The sequence below is a fragment of the Temnothorax americanus genome, unplaced genomic scaffold (genome assembly GCF_048541705.1).
Source record: "Temnothorax americanus isolate GAGA-0224 unplaced genomic scaffold, ASM4854170v1 Scaffold24, whole genome shotgun sequence".
Lineage (NCBI taxonomy): Eukaryota > Metazoa > Arthropoda > Insecta > Hymenoptera > Formicidae > Temnothorax > Temnothorax americanus.
In genome coordinates, this window is record NW_027509381.1 from 2,918,195 (window position 1) to 2,930,715 (window position 12,521).

Sequence of the window (12,521 nt, forward strand, 5' to 3'; positions counted from 1 at the left end):
GGAATTGCACTTGCTTCTGCAAACCTGTGTCACTTAACGCACCAAGTGCTAAATTTGAAAGTACGTAATTATAATTAAGCGCCTGCATGTGGATCAGGATAAGCCAAGATACCAGGCTATATATATATATATACAGTAAAACGCGGTGAAAGGATCAGGATTTCCTCCCGAAGATTTGCATACTCGCTTACACGATCGTGTTAGGCGCGCAATTATCCACAAGCCTCTTAGATTGGATGGAATGATGGAAAGGTGCTTCAAGCGTATCGAGATCGTCGTGGGATCCGAGCAACGCGTACAGACAAAATAGAAAATTGCAAAAACATAAAACAGAAACTTACATGTGTGTTTAAAATGGATATTTAGAAAATAAAATTAATGAAATGTATACAAAGAATCATTATTCCTGGAAACCTTACATTTCTTTATGTCGATAAAATTCAAGAGTTTATTTTAAAAATTTTTGAAAAATATAATAAATAAATGATTTAAAAAACTATTAATATCAAAATAGATTTAAAAAAATAGATTACAACATTTCTAAAAATAACAATCTTCTGCGCGATTTCACTTTGCGTTAAATGTCACGTATAAGGAATCGCAAAACGCAAAAAAATTCGGCGTTACGAAAGTATAGAGAAGGATCTCGTAACAAAACTCTAAAGCATGAATTCGACTTTTGTACATTCGGATCAACAAAATCTGGCTCACCGTGCGGCGTGCGGCACTCTTGTAGGATTTGCACGCCTCGGCGCGGCATCGGCAGGAGTGAATTAACGGATGATATATTCGTAACCTGTTTCCATTTTCCCGCAGCATACTAACGGCACGGCCGGTCGTCGTGAATAACGATTTAACTCTCTAGAGAAGAGGTGGAGCCCCTCATCGCGTGGATTTTCTACAAAAGTGGCGTAATCGTTTCTTTCGGGCATAATCGTGCCTGAAACGTTATCGCATTTTCATTGCATCAAGGCCGTACATCGCATTTGCAGGCCACGAATTTTTCATGTTTATCACTCGACTACGTGCAATAGAAAAGTTTCGCTTTCAGGTCAAACGGATGCGGGTTATTTATATCGTTATTGAGAGACACTGTCTCATTTCTATATATAAAATATTTATATCCCACGATTATTCACGACAATATCAAACACGTTCTCGCGTTAGTCTAAGAATAATAGAATTAATGTAACTTGTGTGTGAATATTTAGAATAAGCGTTGGAGAAGAAATATTTGCATTAAGCGTTATCCAAAATCTGTTTCTCATAATTTTCATAATTTTTTATCAGTCCTACTTTTAATTACACAAAAATGTTCCCATTTCTACATTGCTTTTCTAATAGAAAACAACGAAATATAAATCATTATATTCTCTCCTTCGTAATATATCCTCTCTAAAAAAAAGGCATGGTAATGTAAATATAAAACGCACATATTTAAATATGTATGTATATATTTAAATAACACACAATGCGTGTACATATTTAAATATACCAAAATTATTTTTTAAAAATATTCAGAGATGAGTAGCCACGTGAGAGGCGATAGGAAGAATCTGTCATGTCAGTCGAGGCATGCTCATCGTGACTTGTTCGAGCGCTATCGAACAAGTGACCTTAACAGGATAACGCGCGCGCCCATTATTACGCGGCGAAGCTGTATATATTCACAGTACCGTCGCTATACATCGAAACACAAAAGGTTACTAGGTTTCGTATTATGCAATCACGTCGTCACTCCTTTATCCCGAGGCGTGATATTTTTCAAAATCGATTCTAACGTGCGAGAATGCCAAGAACGCTAGATATTTAATTGTGATGTTAATTCAAGTTCAACATTATGATTTATAAAAATTTCCACGATTTTAATAACCGATATACTCTGTAAAAACCGATTCGTGAATAATTTTATTTATAATGAATGTATACAGCAATACAAAAGAATTTTTTTTATATTCGCAGATTATCAACTTGGTCGCAAGTTAAAATATGATAATATATGCATGTATGTCGAAATAACGTATATCGAACATCAAATCAATCAGTTATAAATATCATGTAATATCATACATGTATCTGCACACACAGATTGCCAATTTCGTATAATTTAGAAAATGTATTTAAACCAGAATTAATTTCAGGAATAGTAATAAATGCGAAATTTTTGAATTTATTACTGTTCTACATCTTCCGCAGTGTATTCCAGCGAGACGATCTATTGAGACTTTAAATTCTGGTTACGCAAGAGACGATGTATTATAAACAAACCGCAAACCCATGGCCGCGACGGAACCAAATTAATTCAGAAGGTCCCCCCAGTTCCCCCCGTCGTTTTTGTTCGCACAAGTTAATAACCTCGGACCGACAAGTTTTTAGAACGTAACTCGTAGCTGGACGAACAATCAGCCAGCTCGGAGAGCGAAGTTCTCAAACCTCATTCACCTCACTTTTTCGCTATTTTACCATTGCTATACTTGCGCTTCTACCTAGGCTATCAATTGTTTTGCACATTTCCGCGAAATCATTCCTCTATTTCCTACCGCGCATATAGTGGACGTATCATGAAAAATTCTCGTCCTTGGGCGAAGATGAACGCCAAGATTTCCGTTAACAAGGCGATAATCGACGCGAACTCAACCGCAAAGGCAATATATTAATCCTATGTCTACCGCGTCCATTACATTTAAGCAAGAAAAAAACGTTAAATAATAAATGAAAAAAGCCGGAATAGATTTGCATTACATTCTGCAAATACATAACATAATATACATAAATTTCTTTTTGATGTAAAATCATATTTTTGTATAAAAATTAATTTGTAATTATATGTAAGTGTAAATATAAAAATAAAATTGCATATTATATTTTGTTATATAAAACAACTTTTATTCTGGATTTTTTCCTTATTCTCTTTCATTGCTCTCTCTCTCTCCTATTCTCTGTTTTTTCTCTATTTTTCCACGTATTTCTCCTTACAATATATTTGCTATTTTTAGCCTTCGTCGCGGAGATAGAATGATAAACAAATCAGGTAGTTTCTTACTTTAGATGGAACATGAAGCTAATAAATCGAAAAGCAGGTAGTGAATGTAGTAATTCCCGTTTCTCTTTCGTTTTGCAAGAATAGCTATTCCCGCTATTAGAACACCCTTATGACAAAAAGTTTGATATCTCTCCTTTTCGAAAATCCATTCCGCATAGCAACGGTGCACGTCCAAAATAAAAAGCAAATAATCATGTTTCGGTCCTACTCCAATCCGGTTTTATTCCGGATACTTGATACGCCCGGGTAAATTTATAATTATCGAGAAATCTGAAACTCTTATAATGTCAACGAAACGAGTAACGCATGAACTATTAATACTGTATGAGCGTTATATACCACATCACTTTTTTTACCTCAATCTTAGACCAAGTCTAGACCAAATTAATCCGTAAATTGTAATCTTCTTTTCGCATTATTTATATTAAATTACTATTTTATTGTGTGTGTGTGTGTCTTAGGTATCATATATAATAAATTAAACTGATAATAATTGTGTCCAACCAAATTGCTATATCGAAAATATTAGTATCTACATATTAATACTCCAATTGTGACTTAATAATTTTAAGCATATAAATAAAACATTTATAGTCTTTATATTAACTTTTGTTTTGTAAAATTCATAGTAAAAGCCGCGCTCTTGCGAATAAAATAGTACTCAATATGTAATCATGCAAAAGGGATGCATATAAAAAGCCAACCAAATATTGTCCGATATTATAAATTATTAATGTTGTTATTATCGCGATTTTGAATCAAACAAAAATTCGGGGTCGGATTTCAGTAACGTCACCACGCACGACGAAGGATGTAGCTTAATGTTCATGTTATGTTCACTGAACGTCAAATGCCGGCAAGTGCTCTCGACGTATGAGATAAGACGAGACAATGCACGGGATAAAGCACGGTCGCGCGCGTGATCGGACACAGGGTCGGCCACAGAAGTAACTCCGATTTTTGCATCATCTGGCCTTTTTTCCCCTCTCGTGACTGATGGTCGCGTTATAGCGACATGTATATGTACGTCGGATGCATCACGCGTCCTCGCGTCTTTGGAAACCTGTTCCGTCGGCGCTTTGAAGGACCGATCGCCATTCGCTGCTCATTCGTGACGCGGACCGAAAATTTTCATTTTTATGGTACGACCGGAATGGCCGTGAAAAAAAAGAGAAAAGAGAAGACGAAAGGGAAATTCAAATGCGGAGAGGCATGGAAAGAGAAGAAGAAAAAAAGGCTTGCGACAAGACTTTGAGAACGACGGCCACACGAGCCTGATACTCGAAGCGACCGCGGACATATATTATAGGTACGTTTATATTGAAGATGACGAAAAATAAGAATCGCTTGGAAACAGCTTGTCCAACACAAGCAAAAAGTGGCATTTATATATTTTTAGTTTTTCATGCATCCAAATCGAAACGATAGTAATAGTAGACTTTAGTAATAGTTAGAGAACGTAGCTTGAGGTCGATCATGTAAGGTAAAGGTACCAATACCCGGACACTTAAGCATAGGAAATGTACCAATACCTGGACACGTATCTGTGTCTGGATACCTTTAAAAAAATATAAATTTATGAAAATAAACGTTTGGATATTATAACTGAAGTTTCAAACTGCAAGAAAAAATACTTTTATCTTTGATTTTAATTCGCGTTATACTTATAAATAACAAAGGTGTCCGGATATAGGTACATGTCCGGGTATTGGTATACCTTTACCTTATTCTCTTTTCAAGATATATCGAACCCTAGATCTCATAGAAAATAAGGGAAATCGCAAAAAATCATGTCACGTGAAAATCTACATAATTAAAACATTAAGAGTAAAGACATGAAAATAATAGATGATATTTTTATTTGACGCTTAACGAATACTAAATTTTAACCGTTAAAGTATTCGCTCGATATTTTTAAGGGATTTTATCTCACGTGATTAATTAGAACAAAATACCTTCGATAAAACCTCAATAATTGTAATCAAATGTAATAGAAAATGTTAGACATCTACCGTTTAAGCAAATACATGTCGGAGAAAGTCGGATGCGGAAACGGTATAATACAATTTTCGGTGGTGGCTGATGTCGCTCTCGTTTCCGGCCACGAATTAAATTCGCCTGGAATCCACCACAAAAGTCTTGTCCGTCATTGTCGGGGCAGCCCGAGCGTGAAAAAACAAAACTTTTAATTCGCGAATTCCGGTGCGAACCGTGTGCCCCGGCCGGTGAATTCGAGAAGAGGCGCGCTCTTACTTCGCTCGTGTTTACTTTCTACGGGAGACAATCAAAGGGAGGTCTCTTCCCGGGATGCTTTCACGATTGTCTTTTGCCGCCGTTCTCATGCTACCAGTGTTCGGCGAGCCAATCGAGTTAACGCCAACACAGCACGCGCAGTTTACACGCGCGTGCTCCTTAATTTCGACCGTGGCGAAAGTGTTTTAACCTCGATCGAAAGTGCATCGAGATGCACATACGCACCATACCCACCACCGAGAGGAGAGATGGCGAGATGGCGAGATGGCGAGATGGCGAGATGGCCCCTTTCGAATTTTTTATAGCCCGAGACGCGATCCGCACGAAGGCTCGTTTCACCCGCGGTAGACATTTACGCGCATCCGCTCCGTATAGTGGTCAACCCCGGACTGTATCGTTAAGCCTGAGACCGGATAGCCCGGTCCTCGACAACCGCCTGTCACCTACGTTTTAGATGGCATCCTAAAATCGTCCCTGCAGAATGTGCAAGAATAAAGATATTACGGGAGTAGTAACAGAAAGTAAGCACGGAGATAAAATCTATTCTTGTGCGTTTAAATTTCCCTCCTGATGCAAATCACCCCTTGTCGTGAATATATATTATATAAACGGATTTAATACAACTAAAATAATCAAGCAGAAGCGGTTCTCCCAGAGATTGGGAGACGTATCAATTTCCAGGACTAGCGGGCATAATTTGGGGGCAAGATCGGTCGGAGAAATTATGAGGGGAACTGAATGGCGCCTCTCGCGCCGTCACGGTCGACCGTTCCATTTCGCGATCAAACCAAATAACTGAAATTCATATACACGAAAGTTGGCCGCGCTTAAAAAAAAACACGAATCCAGGACGAGTCGCCGACCACGGTGTTTTCACCGATATACGAGTGCGGATACGGCGGCGAAATGCGAGTGAAACGTCGTAATAATTACATATTACGCTCCCGGAGAAGTAACCGCGTCAGTCACTGCCAGAAATCGCAATTTTCGCCAACAGGTCACCGTGGAGAGGCTTTCGTTTTCGCTACACCGCCATTTCGTTACGAAAGTTCACCTATATACACGCATTTGTTACAGCTTGCGCCGCTGCCGGTTGAAAATAATTCTTGTTAGTCCTATGCGCTTTACGTGAAACTTACATCTCTAATATCGTTCCATTCTATATAAACTATACGTATAATTATTAAATGGACACAAAAAATATAATCTATATCGTTTCAAACGAAACGAGAAAAAGATGCTTAAGAAATTAATACTTAAAGGTATTATTTTGATGCAAAAAAAAGTAGAATTTCCGTTGGCTGATCAAGAAGATACTATTATATGCTCGGTTACGAAAGCATGCGATAGTAATACGATATGAGCGAATGAAATGATCAGCCACCGTGGTAAGATTAACTAGAAATCCTTTTTTATCTGTTCGCCGCAATGTCTTTCATTTCGCAAGATCCTCTCCACGACAATTTTTGTCGACGCTATATTTTTTCCCCTCTCGGTTGTAGTCAGGACTGAGAAAACCGAGAGAGAACGGCGAGATATAATTCGCGGTTACTCGTCTAGTCATTGGATTGTATGACGGAAGAGGGATCGGCTTCAATTTATCTGCATAAATGACACGATTTTGTCTACATTGTAACGGCACATGCACCGATAGCATCGATATCAATAGATTCGATTTAATTTACACTCGATCATATTCCGTTATATTTCCGTTACACTTATACGAGCATATAAATATTGGATATTACAACTTAGATTAGTCGCTTGTATTAAATTTCAATAAATAAACGATTTATATATATCTCGCAATTAAATTACATTGTTAGAAGCAAATCATTAATCTATGCGCAAAGAATTACGCATGTTATTAACGTATTTAAGTACTCATTTGTTAGTACTGATTTGACTCTGATAAAGCAATTATGCTCCAAGTGGTTGATAGATTAATCTCTATACATATACGCGTCAGTTTTATTCCATCAATGATATTCAAATGCGGTTTTTCCACAATGGAAATAAAAACTGGAATTTTATATACATTTACGACGTCTCGACGGCGGCCGCATCTTTTTCACTTATTGATATATGCACAATTAACGAGTATAAAATGCAATTGCGTCACAAGTCTGACGATCCGTTGACATCACTATATGGCCGACCCACGAGATTATTTCCGTTGATTACCATTGGATGACAGCTATAAATACGACGACTGTCTGCATACGCGCGCCACACGAAACGTCCAAGCGAATAAGCGAACTTATAGGACAAGCCTTGATGTTCAAACAGAGTATCGGCTTTCCTTGGTTTATTCATGTACGCGCATTAACATACAGAACGAAGGGCTCCACGGACGGTACTGTACCGGTATTATACATTCGCCGGCATAGTCAGTGATAATCCAGAACGATACATCACGTCGCGGGCGTAAACGCGAATTACTAACGAGATCCGGTTCGCTTTCACAAAGACGCGAGGCCCTCGCCTACTGTTATATTCCTGCTAAAACGTTCGCAAGCGTGCCCAGGCGTAGTCGGAATTACTTCACCGTGAGACGTGGACAAAAATGTTAAGTTGAAGTTCAGTTATATATTCGACATGTAAAATGTAACAAAGTTGCAAAATTCTTGTACAATTGTATCTTGGCCAACTTGAAGTTGATTTTTCTATGATGAAAACGTCGCAAGAGATTAGCATTCAATGCAACTTTCTAACTCTCAACAACATTGTATATATCTATACAATCAAGTAAAGTTCTGATAAAGAAAGGTACAATTAAGTGAAGTATATGATATTGTCATTTATTTGCTCTCTTTTAATTTATCAAACAGAAAATTTTCCTTATTTTCCTTAATTACGCTAAAATCAAGCGATAAATAAATGCTTCGACATTTCCATCAAGGATAAATCAACTTCAAACTGGTCAAACAATTCATTAAAGAAAATATGTAAAAACGAGTTACCTTTTCTGCTTTTTTCTCTTTGTATATACTGTATTTAATTATATTTTATATTCAATTATATAAAAATTCCTAATCCAGTCTATACTTTTTTCTAATGCTTAATTACATATACGCTACTTTCCGAGAGAGAGAAAATAAAGGTAAAGCTACAGAACAGCATATGCACACGTTAATAGCCATTAAAGCGCAAGGTTTTGTGATCGCCAAGTTGCTGGTCATTCTGACACCTTCGCGGAGAAATCAAGCGGTTTGCGAGAAGCCATGCTGCTTGCGACCGGTCAACGGACGCTTATTGATCCAACGATCTGCTGCGTAATCCAGTATCGTTATTTACTAATCGCTATGCGGCGCCGTCGCGAGAGGACAGAGTACACTCGCATTCGCGGACTAATGAGCTTCGCCCGAAGACAAGGAGAAACGGGCGTCTATATAATGAACGTCCGTCGCGCGATAATAAATCGCTCGCCGCGGCGCGGGCGCGGGCGCGCGGGCGCGCGGTCGCACCGCGAGAAAAGAAGTCTCGATCGATGCAAATCGATCGACACTCTTTTTTGTTCCTGTTCCCGCGCGCCCGATCGATCGGATTCCGCCATACAGAGCGTTCCGATCCAATAAATAAGAACGGAACAGCACTCTTTGTCGCTCATGCGAATCGGTTTTGCCGGCGCGATCGGCGACAATCCGTTCTGACCGGTCATTTCACTCGCAATCAGCTAAGAATGACCCCCTTATTCTTGACGAAACATTCTAAATTATATGCCTGCCGTTGGTACGACCCTACTGACCCGTAACTGTAATATAATAATCGACCGTAACTCGATGGAAAACTGGCTTCAAAACGCGAGTAGAGCTCGCGAAAATCGAAATGTTAAGACTAATGTAACAATCGATGTAAATATGTACATGTATATATGTTGTGTCATATCATTTTTTTGATTGCTAATCTACGCAAAAAAAAAACTGCTTATTTTTCTTCACGATGAATATTTCTTATATAAGTGTTAAGAAAATATCAAATTCAAATCTTGAGAACTGCATATCCGCGTAACTCATTGATCACAAATTATATATATGTTTATTCTAAATAAATAATCAACTTTTTTTTGTCAATTTATTACATTATTGCTATTTCATGCTAATTAATGTAAAAATGCTAAATCAAGATGGTATATCATAAATACAATGCATTTATTATTTGCCATTAATTTAAAAAAAAAAAATTCGCATGTCACCGCTAAAAGGTTAAATGTTTAGCGTAAGATGAATTTAGTAGAAATACCCAACAAAAATCGCGCTTTTACAACGATGTATCATACTATCTAAGCAAAAAAAAATGCACATGCACATGCAGGAAGAAGAAGAACTTTATCCTCGCCGATGTTTATCTCGTCTAGTCTATCTGCGATAATTATATACATCACGTTACAAAAAAAAAAAAGAGGTGCACGATCGAGCAGCGCGTATATATCCACGACGCGAAGCATCGTGTTTCTGAACATTACTGAGTCTATACGCCATATCTATGTACCATACGCGCGGTCACGTTTCCTGGGAAATAAGACTTAGAATCTGGGCTCTATATTTCGCGAGAAATTTATTCGTATCACCTCGAGCGCGGAGGTTGGTCCGTTTGACGGCGGCAGAAAAGTCGGGGTGTTTACTGGAACGGGACATATACCGCATATTACTCCGGAGAGCCGGTCTGCCAGCTTATATTCGCCGTGAAAAGGCGATTGCGAGATATTCGCGGGCGTATCCCGCGGGCATTCGCGATCTTTGAGAGCGCGAGACTTACATATAAATGTTCTCGCGATGCCACCGCGGGACTGGGGCGCGGGATCGACGATTATCCACGTTCGCGGCGATAAAAAGGCGGTGAGGGTTTTCAATTACGTTTCTCTATACGTATAGCCATTCGCGATTCCATAATCCCGATTCCGTGATGATAAACGCCGGTACACGCCCGTGTTTGATTTCGAAGCGGGTATCGACGGTTTATTTCAGGCCTACGCGTTATTCGTCTCACGCGGCCACCTTGAAAAGGCCAATCCCCTTAGATCGCGTGATTTTTTCAGAAAGTCGACTCCTCCGTGCATAACAGAATAGAATATATTATATCACAACGCGCGGTATGTATTTAACCCTTACAGTCGCATTTAATTCATCAATTAAATTAAAGATTGAGAAAAAATTATAACTTACAGAATTATTATCGAAATAACGAAAGTCCTGAATAAAATATTGAAATCTACTATAGGTCAATCTTCTCCGCAGCCGTTTTTTTCCTGCTAAATGAAAATCCACCAATTGTTTCAAATTCCTAAAATTGAAATTAACCTTCGGTTCGTAATCAATTTTAGAAATCAACATGCTCCTTTCAAAAGATTAAAGCAAATTATGCATATTGTATTATTAATGAAGAAAAAAATCTACGGATAAATAAACACAAGAATTTCTTCTAATTATTGTTCCCTCGAATCAAACTCATACTAGAGAAGGAAGGAGTACCTACGACAAAGAGTCCTGATATGCGCTATGAACTGTAACACGGACAAGCGGAAGCCGGATGAACCGCACGATATCCCTCGAAGAAAAATAATGACCCACAAATTTAACGACTGTACTGAAAGTTTATTTACTAGTCCATTTACCAAGTCCAATCAAGGAGTTTCATTGCTTTCTCGCGCACGCGGGACACAATGTTCATTTCGAGAAAAATCACGATGTCTCTCATATCCCTCGTTTCTTTATGAAGAGACACGTATTGTTGTACTCTACTTACAATTAGTCCTGATCCGTAGAAATAGAATTTTGTCATAGATCGTTAAGTATCTGGAGTAATTGCAAAGATAATACACCGAAGTATACAGACTCAAAGTAATCTTCAAATCCATTAGCAGTTTTTCAGACGTGTTTACTATTTCACGAGAATATTTAATCTCAAATTATTTTAATTAATAAATTACTAATATAATACGCGGCTTTTCATTTATAAAATTGCTGCATGCGCATACTAAATAATTAAAAATTAATATTTAAATATTAACCTTAGCGTTACACATATCTTATAAATTTATCGGATATTAATTATTATATAAGTATCTATTAATTAATTTATTAATAATTTATCATAAAAATGTTAATTTTTTACAATGCAATAAAGCTAAATAACATATTTAATATCTTTTTTTTTTTGCAGAAGATTCAACTATTATGTACAGATTTTAATTTTAAATTATGTGATGTAAAAGATAAAAGGTTGCTAATATGTATATATTTTTTAGCGAGAGGGACAGGCTGTATACAATAACAGCCGCATTTCTCTCGTGCAAGAAATATTTTACAAAATAATTGGCATTTTAATGATTGGCTTGTACACACGAATAATATTGGAATAAGCATAAAAAAAACTCATAAAATAATCTAAATCAACGAAACTAACATGTAGCCCTTACACCATAAAATCCTATCTAACTTCAACTATCCTGCTAACTTTGTATTTGCAAAAGAAATTTTATCATACCACAGAAATATATATATAATTATATAATATATAATAAATTATTAACACATTATATAAGCGATATAAAACAGTACAGTGTTATTTTATAAAGATTCCGAAATAAATGGTAAGTAATTTGAATGATTAAACACTTCAATAATGAACGTTCTCATAATCAAGGTATAATTGGAAATAATAGCTCTTACACCTTACGTTCCATTATTTGCAGGTAATAACTCTATTGATACACTTCTGACAAGGAAGTTCGTCGGAGTTTCGAAAATCATTTCAAGACTAATTGTAAGTCAAGTGCGGTATAACGTGTACCTTCATCATTTCGCAATTCATCTCTCGTGCTTTGAATTTCGATCTCTAAGATTTCACAATTAGAACAGCTGCATAAAATGTTGTTACTGTCGACTGAAATAAATTGCAACTGCGACAAGTAGCAATTTCGGTCTGACACTGCCATTATAGTGGAACATTTGCAATGACAATAAGACAGTCGACGATTGTAAAAACTAGTGCAAAAGTTCTATAAGTTTCTTTTATAATAGCCCCTCGTGACACTTAATAAAATAAATAACGGTAAATTTTATTCGTGAACTTTATTCACTTGAAAGTCTTAAAGCAATTCTCTAGTTTGTATACAATTTTTACTTCTATAATGTCAATTATATCTCTCTCTCTCATAATAAATCCATATAAATAAATTCATAAATAAAATTGTCAATTATTATAAATTTACATTTATATTAAC

At 37.0% G+C, this 12,521-nt stretch overlaps 1 protein-coding gene across 3 annotated transcripts in view; it reads right to left on the reverse strand.

Annotated features, from left to right (window-relative positions):
- Nucleotides 1-12,521, reverse strand: part of Rhogef64c (Rho guanine nucleotide exchange factor at 64C) — a 110,158-nt gene that overhangs the window by 53,413 nt on the left and 44,224 nt on the right. The window lies entirely within an intron of this gene.